Raw genomic sequence first — 23615 nt, 5'->3', positions numbered from 1 at the left:
GGTTTAAACCAATATATTATTACAAAACTCAAAACACAAACCTATTCACAATTGATGACCAAATGCTAAATGGTTGATATATAGAAATTATTTATTTCATTTTTTACCTTTTAAATTGGTTAATTTTGAAGTACACTACGTAATAATATTCTGTTTATCATGTGATAACAGTTCAATAAGATGTATTTAAAAAAACAACAACATCTAAATCAGAATCAAATATTTCAAAAGCAGGCAGGGTTTGTTTTATTTATATACTAGGTGATTTTACTAGTATTCATTAAACTTTGTTAAACGTCACCAGTGTCTGCGCAGACAGTTGTTGAAGCAGGGTATTATCAAAGAATGTCTCGTCCTTTTTCGTAAAATGTTAATTGGAAGATACCAAGACATTGTTGATAAATATTTCGTATCAACTTCATAAATAATACAAGTTGGCCTTCAAGTTTAGGTTCTAGGTACTAACGTTGGTTATCATATTAGTAATGTGTTAGAGTGTTCATTATTTGTCTTTTTAAATTATTACATTTACTGTTGATTCTATGTTTGGTAATATCTATTTGACGTTGCAAGGAGTATACTTACAGTATTCAACGCTTCGGTATTGACACGACTATAAATTACATGGTCATTTGGATAAAATTCATGTTGACAAAACTTTAAATTTTTCGAAAAAAACTAAGGATTTTCTTATCCCAGGCATAGATTACCGTAGCCGTATTTGGCACAACTTTTTGGAATTTTAGGTCCTCAATAATCTTAAACTTTGTTCTTTTTGGCTTTATTAGTATTTTGATGGGTCCTATCTAGACGAAACTCGCGTCTGGCGTATTATATTATGATCCTGGTACCTTTGCTATTGTCATTAAATTTGTTTTGTAATATTGTCATTTCTGCTATGTGCTTTGTCTCCATTGGATTTTCTACTTTTTAAGTTGAGAAAATTAAGTAACTGTTCACCGGATATTACCCTAGTTTTCGATAGGGTTCCAGTTGCTTAGTCGTAATTTTGAATGCTGTGTTTTTTGTACTATTGTTTGTTTGTTTGTCTTTTTTGTCTTTTTTAGTCATGGCGTCATTTTTTTCTTCAAATTATGAGTTTTACTGTCCCTCTGTCCTTTTAAGTCCCCCTTTTGTAGTTATGAGTAAACTCTAACCTACGTATCATTTGCAAAAGCTTTCACTTTCCTAAGGCAAATATGACCTTTATCGTGTTTGATTTTTTCTTCTTAGTATGAGCCTCCTTTAATTAGGAGCACCTCCAAATAGAAATGGATATGTTCCCTAATTAAAAATTTTAAAGAATAAATCCAAAATGTTTTCCAACATATGCACAGCACATATGCATTAACAGAAAAAAGTGTTATGCATATCATATTGCATTTGGACATAAATTCCTCAGTTGTATTATGCTCTAAAAACTTGAATTTGCTTTCAATCTATCTTAAGGTCAAGTTACAGTAAATGGGCTATTTCACAGATTTCAGTAAATTTTGGCATTCAACTCTGGCTCGATGAACTTCAACTGAAAATCGAAAAAATAATGTATTCATCTCATTTATCATTTAAAATATTACTGATTGAATTCTTACAACATGTGTGAACATTTGTATAGAAAGCACATAAAATCGTCGAAAACCTTTCTAAAATTTGTCTTAAAATCGCCAAATCTTTTATTCGACTCCATAGATTTTTCTTAAAAAACTATATGTTGTTGATACATAATTTCCGTTATAATGATGCAAAATAAAGATAGGGTCACCGACTTCGTTTTTACGGTAAACATCATTCAAAGTTGCGTTTTTTTAATAAAAGAAATCAATCTGCAATTTTTCAGATAATAAAAGAGATAAATGTATTTTATTTTTCTATTTTCAGTTGTAGTTCAACGAGCCAAGGTTGTATGCAATTTTTTAGCAAAATCTGCGACATAGCCCATTTACTGTTCCTTGACCTTAATACAACCACATCTGATTAACCTATATAAACGATTTAAGCATTTGACGTAGATAATTATAAGTTTGGCATCTTTAATCAGAGCTATCGTTGGCAAAAATAGGCAAGATGTCAACACATACAATGTATGTGATGATTAGCCAGCCGTATTTGTATTTCCAAAAATTCTAGGAGCGATAACCGCATTTAATAATACATTTGATGCGTTTTAAAATCGAGAAAATTTGGATTTAAATTTCATAATGTTTGGTAAAATCATCATAAGATATATTTTGAAAACCCACGAGAAAAAATTGGTATGACTGCCAATGCAAGTAAACAACTCTCCACCAGAGATCAATTGACAAAGAAGTTTACAAATATAGGTTTTGACATTGAGCAAAACCCATTTGGTTTTCGAATTATGAATTTGAATGTTCTTTTGGTGTATTTATTCTTTCTTTTATTGATAGCGGTTCATTGAAACTAAAAAAGTGTTAATGTTAATATTTTCAATGTAGGATTTTAAGAAGTGCAATGCAATTCGATTGTTTATTTGTGTGATTAGTGAACATGTCATAACACACATTATGCATTTGAGGACTTTAATATAGATGATGTTTACAATATGAAATAAAACTTATCACCGATGAAATTGCAAAGATACTGTATGTATATATGAAAAGTTGACAAATTGGCAAGTGCAAGTACCAATGAGACAACTATCCACAAAAGACCAACATGATACAAACATGATACAACTAAAGGTCACCTAGGTAAACTATAGTTTATTAACGCGAAGTGTCCTTACAGGTTCGAGGTGTAGAAAATATGTTAGATTGTTACCTAGTTTGTCGCCTCTCTCGCCATTTAGATTGAATGTAAAACTACATTTGATTGGACAACCGAGAGTTGCTGATGCAGAAAATTGTATGAGTAATTAATAGGGATGACAGGTTTTGGGTACAAACCTAGTTCTCTAGTAATTTCTAACGAATTGCTCTTGAACGTACTCGATTTTTTTCAAGAAACCACAAAAAAACAACAGATAACACTTTAAAAAGATGTTCCGTAATGTATTTTGGTTTTTGTTTGGGTTGATTTGTTTTCATGGCAGTTCTTATTCTCTATGTGTATGTTTTATAATCGTACACATTTTAGTATGCATATTATTTTATTTTATCTTTTGTCGTGGAGTTTTTATGGCATGCTGTTTACTAAACTTAACAGTTTTGCTCGTCTATTTGATCTATAAAATGTACTCACATATATTTATATTGTTTATACCTTTAGACTAAGACCCCGTTTACACTGACAAAAAAGATCGATAACGGGTACGATCGATCTTCAATCGGACTTAAAAAGTCTACTTCTAGAGGTGGTTTTAAAAAGATCGATCTTATTCGAATCAATCTTTTGTTATGGTATAAACACTTAGATGGACCGCGATCGATCTTTTTTCAGATGTTTGTTATATTTAGATGGGAAAATAAAGGTAAGACCGTTTTTTTTTATGATGTAGTGTAAACCCAGCGGATTAAATAAGATCGATCTCGGCCGATCTTGCTTGTGCAATGTAAACGCGAACTGGTCTTTTTAAGATCGATTTAAATAAATATCAATTCAATTTCGTTGCTAGTGTAAACGGGGTCTAAGTAATAAATTATTTGTTAAAAGGGAAACGATGTGTTGTAAACTTCAAATAATGATTTGTACAAGTTATTATCTTTTTCTCTGTAAAAATTGTACTAGTAATTACTTGTACAAATGTATTTGTACAAGTAATATCATACAAGTAATTACTTGTTTAAAATTTTTGTACAAGTAATAATTACTTGTACAAAATAATAACATGTACAGGACTTATATATATGATTTCGTCGGATCTTATTGTTCTAATTTTTTCTTTTTACTTTGGGAATGGAATTTTAAGAAAATGTACTATTTAAAAAAACTATGTTACTATCAGTTTTGTTGGTGTTGTAGTGCTCATACTTTCAACAAGAATACATCAAACTCTATAGTTTTACAATTGATCGAGTGCACCCTTATATATCTGTTACCTAACCTCAAAAATAATTCAACAGCAAGTCGGATCAATTGGAACTAAGGCACATTAACACTTTCCTGTTGGGGGATTTATTCTAGGAAACAGAATTTACCCAAACTCAACCTTTTTAATTCGTTCCATATTAATAAAGGATGTGTGGATATAATAAATGAAAAAATACTGAATTTGTGTCATCTCAATCACTTCTCAATCCTTTTACAAAAGCTTATCTCGTCGTGAAAAGCATGGAATACCTGCCAAAGAACGTTTTACATCTAACAATCAATCAATTGAAATGCAAACCAGACTCGACGATTGTTTTGATAACATTATAAACTGTTCTTTATAATTTAATAAGGGAGGTAAATCGAACGAATATATTAGACATGTAAACAAACGAAACACAATGTACGAATACGTAACATTTAACAACAGAACATAAATTGGAACACCGATGTTTAACCACAAAAATGATATGCAAGGTTGTAAACGCTATTTTCTAGCGTCTAACTGCATTGATCAGTTTCCAATCATTCCCTGAGTTTATCGGAAACATGCATTTGAGATCAACCCAAGTTTTTGATGGGGTTCGAGAAGCTCAGTCGATAGACTTCTGTCTTGATAAGTTTAGTCATAACCACGTCGGCTTCTTTTTACGCTCTGGTCTTCATAGTTTATGTAAAGAATCTGGGTTTATTTGGTTATTTCGTGGCTGCGTTAGCTTTAAGAAAGAAGATATCCAGGAAACGTTACTTTTACTTGAATGTTAGATCAGTCCGTTCACATTTTGGTATCGTTTTACACGTTAATTTGTAGAAACTTTATATATTTTAAAAACACGTTTGACTATTCATTGCGTGAGGTTTATATATACCAGTTTTTAGTATCAAGCATTTATACCTTAAGCATTTCATTTATGATGTGTCTTTTGTATTCGAAAATCATGTCTGGCGTAAATATAAAATTGCAATCCTGGTATGTATTATGAGTTTATTTACAACCTTTGAATCGATGCTACTGCTGTTGTAGTTTTATTCCCCGATAGTATATCCAGTATATTCAGTAGTCAGCACTTCTGAGCTCACATAATTATCATTGATATAGTCATAATACTAAATTAACTGTTTACAACGTTTGGAATTTTGAGTCCTCGATGGTCTTCAACTTTGTACTTGTTTGGCTTTAGACTTTATTGATGATGAGTCTGAAGTAGACGAAACGCGCATCTGGCGTATTAAGTTATCATTCTGGTACCTTTAATAACCTTTTACACTACTGTGTCGATGCCCTTGCTGGTGAACGTTTCGTCCCCGAGGGTATCACTAGCCCATTAGTCAGCAATTCGGTCTTGACATGAATATCAATTATATGGTGATTTTTATAAATCCCAGTAATAAATTAACTTATCAGTATTTGGTATATTGTTTTAAGAATTTTGGTTCTGAGCGTCCCTGATGAGTTTCACGTAATGGAAACGCGCGTCTGGCGTATTAAATTATAATCCTGGTACCTTTGATAACTTTTAACAAAACTTTGAAAGTTTAAAATACCAAGGCTTCCCTACCAGATTGTTTAGTTTTAAACATATTTATTTATAGTGGATTGGGAAACAAGTTTTGCAACTTATATTAATCCCTTTCCACTTTGCGGGTGCGAGTGCTGCCTTGTAGCGGCATTAGCCTACTCTTTTTCGAAATCTACAAGGGTGTCTTTAACGTGCAGAGATGTGGCTCTCTCTTAACACGGGTCAGCCATTTATCGTCCCTTTCCGACGGACTATCATCGTTTCCTCAAGACTGTTTATGGAATCACTGGATCGTCTTTATTCATATATGCCCGTCAGTGCCCCTGTCTACCTCAGGAATAGACTAGCTGTATTTGACAAAACCTTTAGGGCTTTTTAGTCTTCATAATCTTCAAATTCTTACTTTATTTGGTCTTTTTTAGCATTTTTCTTTTATTCGTGTGAAGAATCTATTGTAGACAAAACACGCGTCTGGCGTAGATATAATAAAATGCAATCCTGGTAATTATGTTGAGTTTATTTACCCAGTATTAATAATCGTCGATTGCCTTTTCACGAAAACCACCTAGGTTGTATGTTGATATTTTACAAATAGTGATGTATCAAACGTGTTGTAAAATGTATGTTCAAATATGTGAAACATAAATCGAAATACCTTTTTGTTTTACTTCAAGTCATAATTCGGCATTCATCTTATTTGATACTAGAGGATTTCACTACGGCTTAACTTTCTAGTTGACCGAAACTTTTAATTGTTTTGATGCAAGCACCAAAGACGAGTATGTACTAACATTTGTCTGGTATCTTGTATGACTTATTTGTTAATGTTAAAATACGTCTTCATATTGAAGCAAATTTTATTTGTTGGCTTAGAGATTTAGGGACAATTCTCTAAAAATAAGTTACAAAAGGGAATATTTGTTTTTCGAGATCAGTACATGTAAAGTTATCAAAAAGTAACTTTTTTTTTTTTTTTTTTTTTTTTTTTAAATATTCTCTATAGACACATAGAAAATTGACTAACCGAGCAGTGACCTGCGATATACCCTTTAAGTTATACTAAATACGTCTTTATTTAGGGTCAGACTATCAGAAAAAATAACATCCACTGAAGAGTTTAACAAATGAAGCGACAACTGATTGAGTAACACTAAACATTATTTGAAAATTTTAATTCAACAACAGAATTTTTGCTTAATCATAGATTCAGAATACAATATCAAATAAAATAAGGAAAAACCTGGCATTGTTCAATGAATTAATACCTATAAATGTTATAGAGTGTTTTAAAATGATTTTATTCTTCAATTATTTGTATACTTTGATTAAATTGTAATTGGTTTGCTACTCAATGTATCTTGATTGACAAATAAAAAATGTTTTTATGTTTGCCATCAAAACAGTTTTCTGAAACGATTTAGCACACATAATTAATGTGTATGTTTATTTTACAGATAGACGATGGAAAGTTGGCAGCAGGGACATGATGTAAGTTTTACAAAAATGACACCAATCTAATTCGTATTTGTTTTAGAGCGTGATCATTTCTAATTTGAAATAAAATTCAGATATATCGTATTCCGAATTCAGGTTTTGACGTGACATCAGTTTTAATTCAATTAAATGGAGTTTTTACACTTGTTAAAATTATCTCTTTTCTAGCTTAAAGATTGTCATAAATTTATATGTTATTTATGTGATAACACAAATCCTACAATACGCATTATTTTTCTTAATACGATAGATCGGTCTAATCTGACTTTGTATTAAATGACACCTAAAATCAGCTGTTTATGAAAACAAACGTTATTCAAGTATTTTGACATCGAACTTGGTCTTCTTTTAAACTGATCTTAACTGTGCGTATTGCTGTGCGCGGTTGTTTTTTTACATTTGCTTGTGGTATAGGAGAGTTGCGATATCAAAAACATGTTTAACCCCAACGCATTGTTGCGCCTGTCCCAAGTCAGGAGGCTCTGACCATTGTTAGTCTTGTATGATTATAATTTTTATAGTTTCTTTTATTTATTTCGAAGTTTAGTATGACGTCTATTATCACTGAACTAGTACACATTTTTGTTTAGGGGTCAGAAGAACCACGCCTCCGGGTGGGGAATTTTCTCACTGTATTGAAGACACATTGCATTCAGTTGTTTTACGCTCCTATGTCGGGTTGTTAGGATAATAGACAGTTTGTTGTCCCTGAGGTACCAACTATTGCTCCGGGCAAAGCCAAGAGCAATAGTTGGTATGCAAAAAGGACAACAAACTTGATATTACCCGCACAACCAGTCATTAGGTGTTTTATTATATTGAACAAGTGTTAAGCTTTCCGTTCTTATATTTAATTCAAGCTAAAGTACACCAAACGCAAATTTACTTTTAATATACGGAGAGCGAACCAATATTATGAATAAGGTACTATATTCTAGATCTTTATAAAATTCCCGTGAAGATTTTTTTTCTTTCTTATAATTGCTTCTTGAAAGTTAAATTACAATCAACACAAACAGATTCCAACGTTTACAATATAAGAGTGAGTTTGACGTTGCAAAGCATACGTAGCCAAGCAGAGTAGTCAATGACATCATTATCGTTCAATGAAATTTAAGCATGAAAAAGTACGGGAAAGATGATTATGAAACTATTTCCCGGGGCAATAGGCTTTGAAACTATTGACTGGCAAATGGTTCTGTGGAATGATATAGCACAACTATTTCATTACTTTTTATATAGAAAAAGCATTCTGAGTTATAATAATTGATACTATTGTACAAACAAATATTCCTAATAGAGAATACTTGTTCAATGGAATATATGCTTTCCTCCAGGTTCTCTGTAAAGCAGCTGAAAACGGGGATTTACAAAAGGTTAAAGATTGGCTTTCCAAAGGCGCAGATATAAACTATAGCGACTGGGTGAGAATTTTAACACAAACAACTTAGGGAACCAGCTAAATTGTATTGAACAATAACACAATTACAAGCAATTGATAAAATAGTATTATTCTTCATTCTTCCCAAAATTTGACTTATTAATACAACAGAAGCATATCGCTATAATGTTCGTTGTTTAAAAAAAAAAATTTGTTTGGTATCAAATGGTTATTTAAAGTACTAATAGCCATAACTAGCAATAGCCGCTTGCGAGAGGGAATGGTTTAGAGCAAGATTTTACTAAAATTCAGAATAGCAAGACAATTGATTTTATTTTTCACTATTTTTCCAAAAATCAATATTTTGACCTAGCTAACTCTTTACCTCTCAAAATCAAATCTGAAATGCAGGATTTGGATTTTACAGGGTTCTCCTCAATAACCATAATGCTTTTGTATTTTTCTTAGTCAATTTTACTATCAACTACAGCAATCTTTTTGTTCACATCGTTGTTAGATATATTTCTATGTTTGTTTGAATTTTCAGTCAGTTTTATATGTCAGTGATGTAAGTTTACTCAGTCATGCTGGGTCACAACAATTTGCACATTAACAAAATATAAATGTCTGGAATACTCAATCAATTTGTCAATTTAATGAAACTGTTAACAACATACAATAAAGATGTTTTGCCAGCCGTAAAACTTAAGTTAACCTATCATTTTCTTTAGAAAATGCCTGTACCAAGTCAGGAATAGAATATTTTATTTTTAACTTGTTCCGTTGGTTGATTGCGTTTGAATTTGTATGACCTTTCTGTTTTTTGTATTTACCTTTAAGTTGGATATTGTTTCTATAGATATAGGAAGATGTGGTGTGAGTGCCAATGAGACAACTCTCCATCCAAATAACAATTAAAAAATTAAACCATTATAGGTTAAAGTACGGCCTTCAACACGGAGCCTTGGCTCACACCGAACAACAAGCTATAAAGGCCCCAAAATTACTAGTGTAAAACCATTCAAACGGGAAAACCAACGGTCTGATCTATATAAACAAAACGAGAAACGAGAAACACGTATATATTACATAAACAAACGACAACTACTGTACATCAGATTCCTGACTTAGGACAGGTGCAAACATTTGCAGCGGGATTAAACGTTTTAATGGGCCCAAACCTTCTCCCTTTTTCTGAAACATTAGCATAACATCACAACATATAAAAACATACGATAAAATATCAATTGGCAGACTTAACTCAATCAAAAAACGTATGATTACACAATGAACGAATAAATTTGATCTGCGATATCTGAATACAAATGCACAGTTAATTAAATATTAGAGACAAACATTCATGACCAAAAGGCTTACAAACAAATTCAAACACACTGAGAAATATTTAACCAATCAATGTTCACTTTAGAAAAAAACCGTTTTTTTATAATCTTGAAGTTTATACAAATGTTGTAAGAATAAGTGAAAAATTGAAGATATTACAAATAATCAAAGCTGGTATACAAGCAAGATACATATAAATAAAAAATGACAAAAAAGCATTATAAACAGTATCAACAGGTCGAATTAACAAGAAAATACGATTTGAGAGTACTCGCAGTTACTGACAGCTAGTTAAAAGCCAAAACCAATTAATAGTAAAAATCATGCATCAGAGACTAAAATCGACTAAAACACATCACAGGGATTTAGTATTTTAACGTCATTAATAGTCAAAGAAGACATGACTTGTGCAATGCCAAAAATAAATGTATCGATAGGTAGTAGTATAGTGAAGAGCTACTTCTATAGAAATAAAAGTTAACGTGGCTGTGTCCCCTATACATCTCGCCTCAAAAGATAATGAAATTTAGTTATGTTTTAATTTGCTAATGACAAAATCAATATTAGTGCCAATGTGAACTATATTCAGAGATCTAATTACAATATTGGTACGATAACCCTTACTTATAAGTTTGTTTAAAGGTTCGATGAGTTTACAAGGATCACATAGTGATTTCCTCGCTTTAAGTACAATATTACCATAAAATTTAGGATGAGAAATACCATTTTTAATAAGCTTTCTACAGGTATAGCCAAATTTACTAATCAAATCTTTGTATCTATGAAAGAATTTAGTAAAAGTTTTAAGTAATTTATGGTATCGAAATCCCTGACACAACAATTTACCAGTGATGCATTGATTACGTTCGTTAAAATCTATGACATCAGAACACACACGGGCAAACCGAACGAGTTGCGATATATAAACACCGTATGATGGAGCCAAAGGCACATCGCCGTCTAAAAAAGGAAAATTAACAATAGGAAATGAAAAATCGTCTCTTTTGTCGTAAATTTTAGTGTGAAGTTTCCCGTTTGAAATTGAAATGTCTAAATCTAGAAAAGGACAACTGCTGCTGTTTATGTTAGATTTAGTTAAAGTAAGTTCGTTTGGGTAAATTTCTGAAGTATATTTAGAGAACTCTGGATTATTCAACGAAAAAATATCATCCAGATAACGGTAGGTATTTTTGAATGTATCAACCAAATGTAACAATGATGGGTCTTTACTGAGTTTGGTCATAAACTGAGATTCATAGCAATATAGAAATAAATCTGCTATTAAAGGGGCACAGTTGGTGCCCATAGGAATACCTACTACCTGACGATACACTTTATCGCCGAAACGTACATAAATGTTATCAAGCAGAAAGTTTAAAGCTTTAATCATATCCTCACATTTCCAGTAAGTGTATCTAGCATACTTTCCTTTTTCGTTACAGAAAAAGGCCTTAAACGAGTTACAGCAAATAAAATCACAATGAGAATTTTCGAAAGACCATTTTATCAAATACAAAAACTTTTTCTTTATAAGATTGTGTGGAAGTGTAGTGTACAGAGTAGAAAAATCATAACTGTCAACAGAATTGTAAGGACCATTGAAAGCATGTATTTTATCTAAAACCTCTAAAGAATTTTTAACACTCCAAAAATAATTAATACCATTATTTTCATAAGCTTTATTACAAAAGTTAATAACCAGTTCTTTGATAGTAGTAAGGGAGGTGGTTAGAAACACTGATAGATTAGTAGTAGAACACTTACTCGAAGCGGAGATGAAACGGAATTTAAATGGTTTTTTGTGTAATTTCGGTAACCAGTACATGGTAGGGACTTTCAAATGTTCGGAAGATGCTTTAAGCTGGGCAGTTGCAGTGGTATGCTTGTTAACGATTTGACTCTCTATGGTGCGCACTGACCTGAATGTAGAGGAATTGATAATTTCGTTTTGAAGAACTTTCGTGTAGTATATGCGTCACACCACCACTACATTATTTGATGCCTTGTCTGCCGGTACGAACACAAACCGCTCTGCGAGTACCTTGAGTTTGTTTTTTATTCTAGAAATGGGTATATCATGGTTCCTATTATTTATTTCAGAATTGTTTTCTAAATGAGATATTCGAATATCAACAGTATTCATAATTTTATTCAAATAACTGTCTAAAGATTTTTTATCGGATTTTTCACGTTTGCACCAATTTTTACAATAGGCAGACAGAGCGTCTTTAATGACCTGACGACACTGTTTCCAATCTATTGTAGATGGAGGACGGTATTTCGGTCATTTCTTTAGAAAAGTTATGACTTCACGGTCATCGACTATGTTGAGGTCTCCTGTGATAACATGACCATAGGGAACATATTTAAAACTAGATGTTTCGCAATCTCAAGTGGAAGGAACATTATTTTCTATATTGACGTCTGTTGTAATTGACGTATAATTGAAAATCAAATTTCTGCTCGGTTTTTTATAAGAATACGAAATAATGGGTTGTTCTATATTATCAAAATATGGAGGTATTAAGCTATAGACAGAAGAGTCATTGAATATGCTAGACAAATTAATAAAATCAATACCTCTATTTATATATTTTAATTTGAGAAAATGTCGTTTACGATTTTCAGGTTTATCAATAATAGGAAAAAGCCTGTGATGACAAAAGGCTGTAATAATACGGGTGTATTCTTAAAATGGGCTAAAAAAAGAAATTTTATCACACTCAAGAAAAATAGCATATAATTTACTTATAGGTATCTGACCCAGTTTGCATAATACTTGATGTCTGCCATTATTCTTTATTATAGATAACAGATCAGCAAGTGTATAATTTTTACGATGTTTAATACGTTGATTGCGGTTCTTGCGTTTACCATGAGATCTATTATTTCTAAGTCGTTTATCAACAATATTAATGACATCGATATGAGTTTTAGATATGTTCCCCTGCCCTAATATTTTATCATTTAGACCGAGAGGATAAGCTGTTTGAAGTCTTTTTATCCAAAACAATTCGCGAACTTCGCGTGATTTTTCAAATTGCTTGTGTGATTCTCCTGGTTGTTTTTGAACGGTTTCGAGCGGTTGGAATTTTATATATTTCAGATTATGATTATGCTTATCTAAATGCTGATATATTAAACTTTTGAATTTTTTGGGTCTACGAAAGCGGTACAGATGTTCTTGATTTCTTCTGAAATACTCTCGTCCCGTCTGTCCCACATATTGAATACCACACTTAGGTTGGGTTCAAGTTACCACATATACTCTTTTTCTATACATATATTCAGGTACATAACAACCTTATTCTTCAAACCGATGTTTTAATGCGTATTGATTAGGTTTCAACCATTTGGTTAAAGGTCCAGAAAAAAGGTAGCTTCTGTATTTGTTGGTGATAAGGTATACAGATAGTTGTGTGTATTTCATTCTGAGTAATTTAATGTAACATATTGTATCCGACGGTGATATGGTCTTTTCATTTAATAGAGTGTATTGTTGTGACGAATCGATTTTACTAAAAGAACTTGAATTTGAATGTCTACACAATACATGGTAAAGTCTGTTAAGAGAAAAAAGATATGTGGTGTTAATATATGGTTTCAATTCTTATAATGAATTATGCCTGCTGCTCTGTTTGACTAATATAAAGGCACCGTGACCATTCCTAGTTACGTTGTTAACATAAAATATATAGTTCAGAGGATACTATACTATAATGTTTAGCTACAGCCATCACCCCAAATCAAATTTCAGAACGTAGGCAAAATTAAAAAAAATTGTTATTCTATGAGTGCTATACAACCTACAATTATATTGCTGGTTATTTGCTAGCTAAAAATCTGCCCGTAATGAAACCAACTGTTATACTATAAGTGTTATATAACTTACAATTATATTGCTGGTTATTTGCTAGCAAGAACAATGATATTAAACTATCCTGATATATCTGGAAACAAATCCATACATCCTTAGGTACTCTGTAAAGTTATAACTTGTATTAATTTACAGGGAATACAGCATCTATCTATCTATCTACTTTTGACAGCTTTTCGTATCAGTTTTTAATTTATGCCTTGCCTGAGATCTCTTTCTTAAAGTCTGTCCGTAATGCTACTAACTTTTATACTATAAGCATGATACAACTTTCCACGATATTGTTAGTGTATTTGTTTGTTGGAGTAAAAATATTTGTTCAATGAGATTGCAAATACCATGGTGGTTAGTTTTTGTTGGTGGATGAACCTGGAGGAAATAGATAGAACAACCGACTTTCTGGAAAACTAGCAATCTTTATCAATTGAAAATATCACCATGAACATGTTTTAAGTACAGAAGTTATTATCTTAATCCTTATGAACAAATTCATGAACAATTCATAAACTTTCCTTTCCCAACAAAGGTCTCGATGACGATAACTTAGGCAATAACTGTCATCATAAATAGGTTTAGTCGAAAATACCTCCTTATTGTAAAGATCAGTCTGTACCAATCATTTCTTATACCTATACCAAACCAACTGCAACTAATATTTCCAATTACAAACACATTTTTCAGAAATTCAATATTGACGACAAATCTCAACCTCCTATTGCACCTATGCTAGTTCGCAATTCATATAAAATCCGGCTGGCCACCGTTGACATCAACATTGTTATTAACAGCTCCCTGCACAATGTTTTATCCAACGGTCCTTAGTATCGTGAGCCTTAATCTATCAATTTGAAATACATCTTCAAAATACTGATGAATTCAATCGAGGATTATGCCAGGGAATTGGCTAAACGTGCAAATATATTCTTTCCGAATACAGTAAGGCTTTGAGGTCGTTGATACAAATCAAAATTCATTAACAAATATTCTATCAGCATTCAAAGCCGGGCTTCAAAGTTATTGTGAAACTTCCTTTTCTAGAGATGGCGTGAATTCGATGGGGATATCAATAAATTCCAAAATCTTTAAGAGTACGTACAATCTAAGAATTTTGAAAGAGTTGGCTTTGTTTGGTTTTCTAGAAAAGTAATCAAATATCTTGTTGTAGGAAGGGATAAATCCTACTTTGTAAAGAATCAGTCTGATTCAAATAAACAAAGAACAATTCTGATACTTACATTATCAAGATGCTTGATTTCTTACTTGACAACATATTTGGACGTATTTTTCAACAAACCAATCTCTTCTTGCCTACTTGTTTCTTTATTATTATGAGACTGACTTCATACAGGAACTTCTAAGGAAGAAAGATAAGTATTTCTTTCTTTCTTTTTTAACCTAAGTTTTATTAACATACTCACATTTGTTAATAGAACCATCAAATACCGGTACCTTATCCCGTCCTCATGTGCAGTAATTATATGGAATAAACATTAGTGCATTATTCAACGAAATTTTTCCAAAATTTTTGTTTTGAAAGGATTATTGATATGCCGTTATCTTTTTCTGTTGTGAATATTCGTTTGAAATGCAAATATGTGTTTTACAAAATATCGAATTAGTAAAATCGGATGCTATTTTATCAACTTATTCAGTTGAAGGTAATTTTCGTTTTCTGAGTGTTCTAATGTCATACTAGATTCTTATATCTTGAATAACGTTAAGCTAGTAAAAAAAACATTTATTTAGTGGACAACAACAAACATAGACGAATAATATATAGTTCAAATAATAATCATGAAAACATAACATATATAAAACAACTGTTGACTGTTGTATATAAATACAGTCAAATCGCAATTCACAATTGATAAACACTATTATTTATATGTAAACATAAACTGGTACTTATACCTACAGTGTTTGAAGAAAATTATAGTATAATGTCAATATTTTAAATATTTACATGTATATACATAAACAGGTGGTAATACAATGTTTAAAGAAAATTACAGTATATTCTCTGTTTTTGGTTGAGATATTATTATTTTCCAGCCATCATTCATAGGGTCCTAGTCAGACATTCAGTTTATTAAATTGCTATAATGGTCTGCCAATTGTATATTCTAAAACGTTTCTTATTTCAATAAAAGTTCTGATATCTTGTTTTAATATTTTGAATGGTTGTATAACTTATTTTTTTGTCAGACATATAGTAGTATACTTGATATATTGTGTAACTGATAATAGTTAAAAGTAAATTTAGTTCATAGTGCTCTTTATCATGCATGTTATATTCCAAAGCTATGTTTTAGATTAATAACATATCTTCCAATATTTAATTTCTTAAGAATTTGTTGTACTCGCCATAGTAATTCAAAATATGAACATTTGTGGAAGAAGTGTTCATAATTCTCTATTTGTTAACAGTGTAAGCAGGTATCTGTTTGTACTCAACGCCATTGTTTTAATAATTGATTACAGGGTAGTATATGATGAAGTATTTTTTCATTTAAATATTTTATATCTATTATCATCTAAAAATGTCAAAATAAATTTTAATGTTTCATATGCTAGATTGGTGTCTTCTAGTGATTTCCATTTTAAAAATCCAATAGGTGTTTGCATTTCTTTAGATAATATGTTAGCAATATGCATGAACTTTACTTTCGAATATATAGATAAGTTGTCTCACTAAATAATTCAGAATTTGGTAACTTTGTTGAACGCATCTATCTCATTAAATAAGGAAAAAAAAACAGGATACCAGGATACAGCTCAGTCAGCCTCATATCTTCACATACTTCTAGAAATTGACAATGAGGGTCGGTTGAAACGACAAATGAGATGATTTCAGCTTCCCAATTAATACTTGTCCATTTTTATGCAGCAATATTACATCAGCGATTGCAAACGGAATATATGTCTCCCAGTTGATACGATCTTCCCCAGGCTTGTACGCCCGATCACTATTTCTGGCACACAAGAAAGCTATAAACCAAGAGTTAAAAAATGCAATCATCCATTCGTAAATTTAAGTGTCGCCATCGTTATAGAATAACCGTTTCACAGAGGACATCTGATATTTTCCTTACGTCGTAAATACAATCTCATTCCCTCTTCAAGAATTTGACCTACCGAAAGAGAATTTTTACCGGGTTTGTAATAACATGAGTAACACGACGGATGTAACACGTGGAGCAGACTCATCATACCCTTCCGAAGCATCTAAATTCACCCAAGATGTGTGTATTGTGTTCTTTCATGTGTCTGTTGGTTTTTTAGCCATGGCTTTGTCAGTTTATATCCAATCTCTGAGTTTGACTGTCCCTCTGGTATCTTTCGTCTCTCTTTTATTTCGATTGCCTGGACTGAGACCTCTTTTCTGAAATCTGCCAGTAATGAAACCAACTGTTATACTAAGAGCCAAGACAACTTACCATGATATTGTTGGTGTATTTGATTTATTGGAGTTTAAAGCTTTTTTCAGTTTGTGTTTTTGGGTGACAATGGAGTACACCAACAGATCAATCAACTTAATGTCAAATTAAATGTGATTCGGATACACTATTTATTAACAGTTTTAAGAAAAACACGATTAAGAAAAACAGTTTTGAAATTCATCTATCTCGAATTGTTGGCCAATCTTTTTTTGTATTTTTTTCATTTGTATGACATAGTTTGTTTTATACGTCTGTATGATAATACGAACATTGTAAACTTTTTATTTCAGTATGATGATACTCCCTTACACGCAGCTACTAGTTGTGGACATCTTGACATAGATAAATTGTTATTAAACAGAGCAGATATAGATCCGAATAAAGGCAATGGGGTATGGGATGACGTTCTTTACCGGGTAGTAAAACTTTGTAAAATATTTCTATAAAACTGATAATATTTTATAAGAATACACAACCCCCAAAACAGGATACGGTATGAATATATTAGTCAAGTAGTATAATTGCTAAATCGTTTGAGATATCCAATAAAAAGAAAGAAACATTATGTTTAAATTACACATATCCTGCTACATATTAAAACAAGGAAATGTGATATGATTGCTTACGATTCAAGATCTTGATTCAAGATTCAAGATTCATAGTTTTATTTAGAGTCGATATTCAATAAACAACATAAACACAGCTTTTCAAATCGACTTAATAACAACACACAATGCAGATACCATTAATGACATTTTTAAGTGAAAAGCAGAGTACACTTAATACATAGCACAAATGAATAATAAGATTGTACAAATCATATAGTCACACAAAAAAATAAAAGTAAAATAGAACAGGCATAAACACTATATGCATGCACTGCACTGGCATGAGCTGGGACTTACGAAACAACTTTCAACTACGTCACAAATGACGTAGATGTAACCAGCCTGTCTGTTTGTGTTATATAATTTTGACAAATTTAATTATGTCTTTTCCTATTTCGATTGCATTTATTGTAACCTCTTTTTTTAAAATCTGCCCGTAATCAAACTATTTGTATACTACAACTAACCATGATATTGTTATGTATTTGTATGTTGAGGTTGACGCAACGGACATTAATGGTCATACTAATGCGATCAGGTTTTGTTGGTGGTGGATGGAAAAATAAACACCCAAAACAACTGAGCTTTTGAGAAAAAAGGCAACCTTTGACAATGCAAACTGGATACGATTACACATCACAATAGAAATGTACTATGTACACAAATAATTTACATAAAACACATCAACAGTTTTAACAAAATTGCGATAATCAAAAAAGTTTGAAATTCATTAACGTCCCGAAATAATGGCAAATGCAATTGTGAACTGCTATACATGTGTATGAATTGTTTTTGATAGCTTTCATATGATGCTTTTTTTTTTAGTTTAATGGTAATACTCCCTTACACGCAGCTTCTAGTTGTGGAAATCTTGACATAGTTCAATTGTTATTAGAAAGAGCAGATATAGATCCAAATGTGGAAAATAAGGTACGAATTGACATTTTGTATATACTTGTTAAACTTTGTTGCATCTTTTATCAAAATCAATGTCAACATAATGTTGATTATAAATTCTATACACATCTCTTATAAATACTTAAATCTTCAGAATGCAAAATGCGTTACGTAATCAAAATATTCGAAATGCCAAGGCATACTTAAACCCAAATAATTTTGATTTTATAAGAATCAAAGACCCTCAATCAATTAAGATTCGTTTTCTTAGTTTAGGCTTATATTGCATTCCAATTGTACAGATAAATTAAGACAAGGATTTATAATTTTCCGCGTTTCGAAGTATAGAGTAAAAATTATTGTACTAACGGTTCTTTCAATATATGTATGGACACGTGATATTAGGTTCTTTCAATATATGTATGGACACGTGATATTAATTGTAGTATCACGTGAATGGTCATTTTGGCGGGTTTATTTTCCTATCAGACCATTCTCTCGCCAACTTCGAACTGGTCAAGTTCAGATTTTATGTTGGTTCATTAATGTTTGATTTTTTCTTGTTTGTGTACTATATATTGGTATTTATGTTTGCTATTACACATTTTGATGGTATTTGTTTATGTAAGCATATTACGTTTTTTGATTGAGTTAAGTCTGCCAATTGATATTTTATCGTATGTTTTTCTATGTTGTGATGTTATGCTATTGTTTCAGAAAAAGGGAGAAGGTTTGGATCCATTAAAACGTTTAATCCCGCTGCAAATGTTTGCACCTGTCCTAAGTCAGGAATCTGATGTACAGTAGTTGTCGTTTGTTTATGTAATATATACGTGTTTCTCGTTTCTCGTTTTGTTTATATAGATTAGACCGTTGGTTTTCCCGTTTGAATGGTTTTACACTAGTTATTTTGGGGCCCCTTATAGCTTGTTGTTCGTTGTGAGCCAAGGCTCCGTGTTGAAGGCCGTACTTTAACCTATAATGGTTTAATTTTTAAATTGTTATGTGGATGGAGAGTTGTCTCATTAGCACTCACACCACATCTTCCTATATCTATAACCTAACTTTCAGTATTGTCCAAGTACAACTCTCGAGACGATCTTCCGAGCATTAGGGTTTGGACACAGGTTTCCATATCGACTAAGGTAACTTGGTTGTTGTTTTTTCCTGGCCGGCGGGTTCGACGGAGTCAATGTTTTCATTTCATATCGAAAGCATTGTTTATATATATGTATATAGAAATTATTTGCATAAATATTATGTTTGTTATGATAGATTATAATAAAATCCGGTGTCCTTCTAGTCTTGTGGGCGATCGGCAACTATAAATTGTGTTTGATATATTTATTGTTATATATAAGTATAGTGTGTACTTATCATTCATGAACGTATGTATATACAACTACCTAATATGTGATAAAGTCTGAAAATGGGAAACCTTGATGAATTTAGATGTAGTATTAACAGATGCACACAGTTAATTAAATTCACTAAGACCTGTCGTGGAGATTTGTTCTGATTCCTATTTTTTTCTTTCTTCCGCCATTTGTTTTTCCTGCAGATACTTTTTGTTTCGCAACATGTCGATTGGACAGCTTTGATCAATTATTTTGAAATATGTTAAGAATTACCTCTTTATGATGTTTGATTCTGTAGACAAGTAAATATTGGAAAACGGTTTGAAGACAGAAATGACATGACATGTATACTAACTGGTGAATTAATCTGAACCTTTTTTTAAAATACATCAACATGAAAATTTGTCTAAAAAGTAAAATCACAAAAATACTGAACTTAGAGGAAAATCAATTCGGAAAGTCCATAATCTTATGGCAAAATCAAATAACAAAACGCATCAAAAACGAATGGACAACAACTGTCATATTCCTGACTTGGTACAGTCATTTTCAAATGTAGAAAATGGTGGATTAAACCTGGTTCTATAGCGCTAACCCTCTCACTTTAATGACAGTCTCATCAAATTTCGTTATATTTACATTGATGCGTTAAATACACAGACACAATCAATCAATTAGTCAAAATATGGATACATCAGTCATCATCGTATAACAATTTTGAAAGGAACAATTTAACAGAACACAAAAACATCTACTATCTACGAACACATTGATTGATATGAGTGTCTGACGTCAGAAAATTTTATACTTCACATAAATTTGTCGTTCAATGTGCATACAAACAATTAAAAAAATTACATAAGCAATGTTAGTATGCAGGTTTAAAAAATCAAACGTATGTGAGAATAACATGTCTAAAGCATTTAATATTTGAAAAGGATGCAGATTCGTTTTAAGGGCATACGATACAGTAGAGATCCTTCGTTGATTTTTTCTTAAAATTTTGATAGAAGGTCAATTTCAATTTGAATTTTTTAAATATGCAAAGAAAAAAGTACCTTCATGACTTACTTTTTGAGATAATTTAGTTTGAAATTTGCATATTTGGAAGAAAATCCCTGAAATTTCATAAATTATGACTTTTAAAGAAAGTAAGAATACTTTTGAATGGTGTTCCAGATCTAGATTGCTATATCCGAAATAAACAAATTGATTATATCTTTGCGTCTTCTCGGAAGTGCAGAAAAAATTTCATTGTTAATTTTTTCCTGAAATTTTGGCGGAGTGTTCTTAAAACAGTACTTGATTGATTGCAAAAGAAAAAAAATTGGGGTCCATGTGCTTGTTTTTTCAATAAAAGCCATATACCATACTTTTTTACGACGCCTGTCAGTATGGCGCTAAATTACGTTAAATTAAATTTTAATTGCAACAACGTCGTGTAATCATTCCCGTTGTACACGAGTTCGCTGTCAAGTATATGCAGATGTTTTTCAAAGCGTTGATACTTATCATAAAAAATTATAAGATGGTTAATCATAAAATGGAAAAAACATTTGTGCTAAACATTTACGAAACGAAATTTGGACAGGAACCTTTTTATAATAAAAAAAAATATAAAAAAAGGATTCTAGCAGATTGCTTCGTCAGATGTACTAAAGGTGCATCTCGGTCCGACATAAGTTCTAAATTACTTCATGTACTATAAGAGGAAAGACAACATTATTGAAATGACATTATGAAAACCAACTATAAATAATTGAGGCGATACCATAAATTGACAACAGTATAACCTTCAACAATGACAAAACCGATACCGTGTCGTCAACTATAAAAGGTTCCGACGTACGTTTTTTTTACATTTAAAAGATAATCATCTTTCAAATTTAAATCATAAGCAGTACTTCTCAAGTTGTTTTATAATAAGAGCTGTTTTGCGCAATTTAACTCATGCCATCATTACCTCAATCGACCGAAAACGAAGTTGTAATACAATGTTTCATAGAAAGTACGACAGCCGGTATAAGAGAATAATATTGAACGAAGTCTTTATCAATAGATAAGTTACATAATTAAACAAATTAACGTGTGACAATTCTGCATATATTGGTAATATTTTGCTTAAATTAAACCAAAAACGACACCAATATATTTTTTGAAATCTTTTTAACGGACTTTTATTGACAGTTTTTATACATACACATACAATATTTTATGTTTTTAAAATATCAATTAAAATCGGCAATTTTTTTTATGTACCAATTTCAAGTCCAGAACCGGATGAGACGATATCTTTATTTATTATTTTATTTACGAATAGGGGTGTTATACAACCTTGTCCACCGATGACGGTCTCGCACATGCAGTAGGTTCTGTTATTTCATTGATAGTCTGTCAAATTTGGCCTTACAATGACAATTCTCCGTAAAACTTGGAGGCTGCCCAATGCTGAACAAGAAAAGTAAAAAAAAGGCACAAACTTAACTATTTTGATACTGATATTCTTCAATTCAATATAGTATTATAAACTTCAAATTCATTATCAATAAATGAAAATAACTGTTCTCGTCAGGAAAAATATTGCATAGTTGTACAACTCGCCGTAGTAATGACTTTTGTGTATGTATTTCAACACCAGACCCGGTTCGGCCACCTTATGCGCCATAGATTTTGGTAGATTTTTCTCATTAATCACGGGTTCATACGTTTTTTCATTTCTTTGAATTTCATTAAAATAACATTTGGATGTCATAAATGTGCAATTAAATATTTGCCGCTGGACGTTAAGCAGCTACCAATACTCATAATTAGCTATTGCAGGTCATTTTGTTCCGAATTGTGTTATTGGTAAAATATTTTTCAGCATGTTCCGTCTTTCCATGTTATATAGTACTCTCTTCTGTGTCTATCATGCATTTCTTCAATTTCGTCATGCAAAATTGTATTTGATTTATTTTTGTACATCTCAAGTATTTCCTTTAATCTCACTGCTTTTCGGCGGATTTATCCGTCTTTTAAAAACGGCATGGCCACTTTTTTAGCAGGTACTTTTTTGAAATTCGCACAACCGAAATTAATGACGTCAGCGAATATTCCGCGAAATATGACTTATTTTAAAGCGACGTCGCGAAATGTTTACGTTTTTATTAGAAACATCGCGAAATTACAACGTTCTGGCTATCAACGTCGCGAAAACAACACGAACAGTTTTGAAAACGTTATTATCTGCCCCTGCTACTGTATCGTATTCCCTTAAAACAAATATTCTGAATAAATTGCTGAATCTACTATGACATTTAACAATTGTTGAAGTGTACATGTACTCTATAACATGTCTTTTTTTTTTTTTTTTTTTTTTTTTTTATCATATTGCAGTATTGTATTCTTACGTTGTATCTCATTATTGTATTTTGATATCTTATTGGTGGTATAAATTCTGATTGGTGGGATATTGGAATTTTGACAGTAAAAATCAAAAAAATCCAAGAAATGAGATTGGTGTTTGGATTAAAGGTCAAACAAAAAACAAAAAAATATTGTTTTAATGTATTTCTACTATATGGTATCTTCATAAGTAATTGTATTGGGTGCATGTCCTTTAACGAAAAATCCTTTAAATATATTGTAACATTTTCTAGATAAAAAAATTCACAATACTATTCATATTTACACATGCTACAGAGATATTCTGGTAAAAGATAGGTAT

This window comes from Mytilus trossulus, chromosome 7 (assembly GCF_036588685.1).
Source record: "Mytilus trossulus isolate FHL-02 chromosome 7, PNRI_Mtr1.1.1.hap1, whole genome shotgun sequence".
Classification (NCBI taxonomy): domain Eukaryota; kingdom Metazoa; phylum Mollusca; class Bivalvia; order Mytilida; family Mytilidae; genus Mytilus; species Mytilus trossulus.
Note: the sequence above shows the minus strand (reverse complement) of the source record.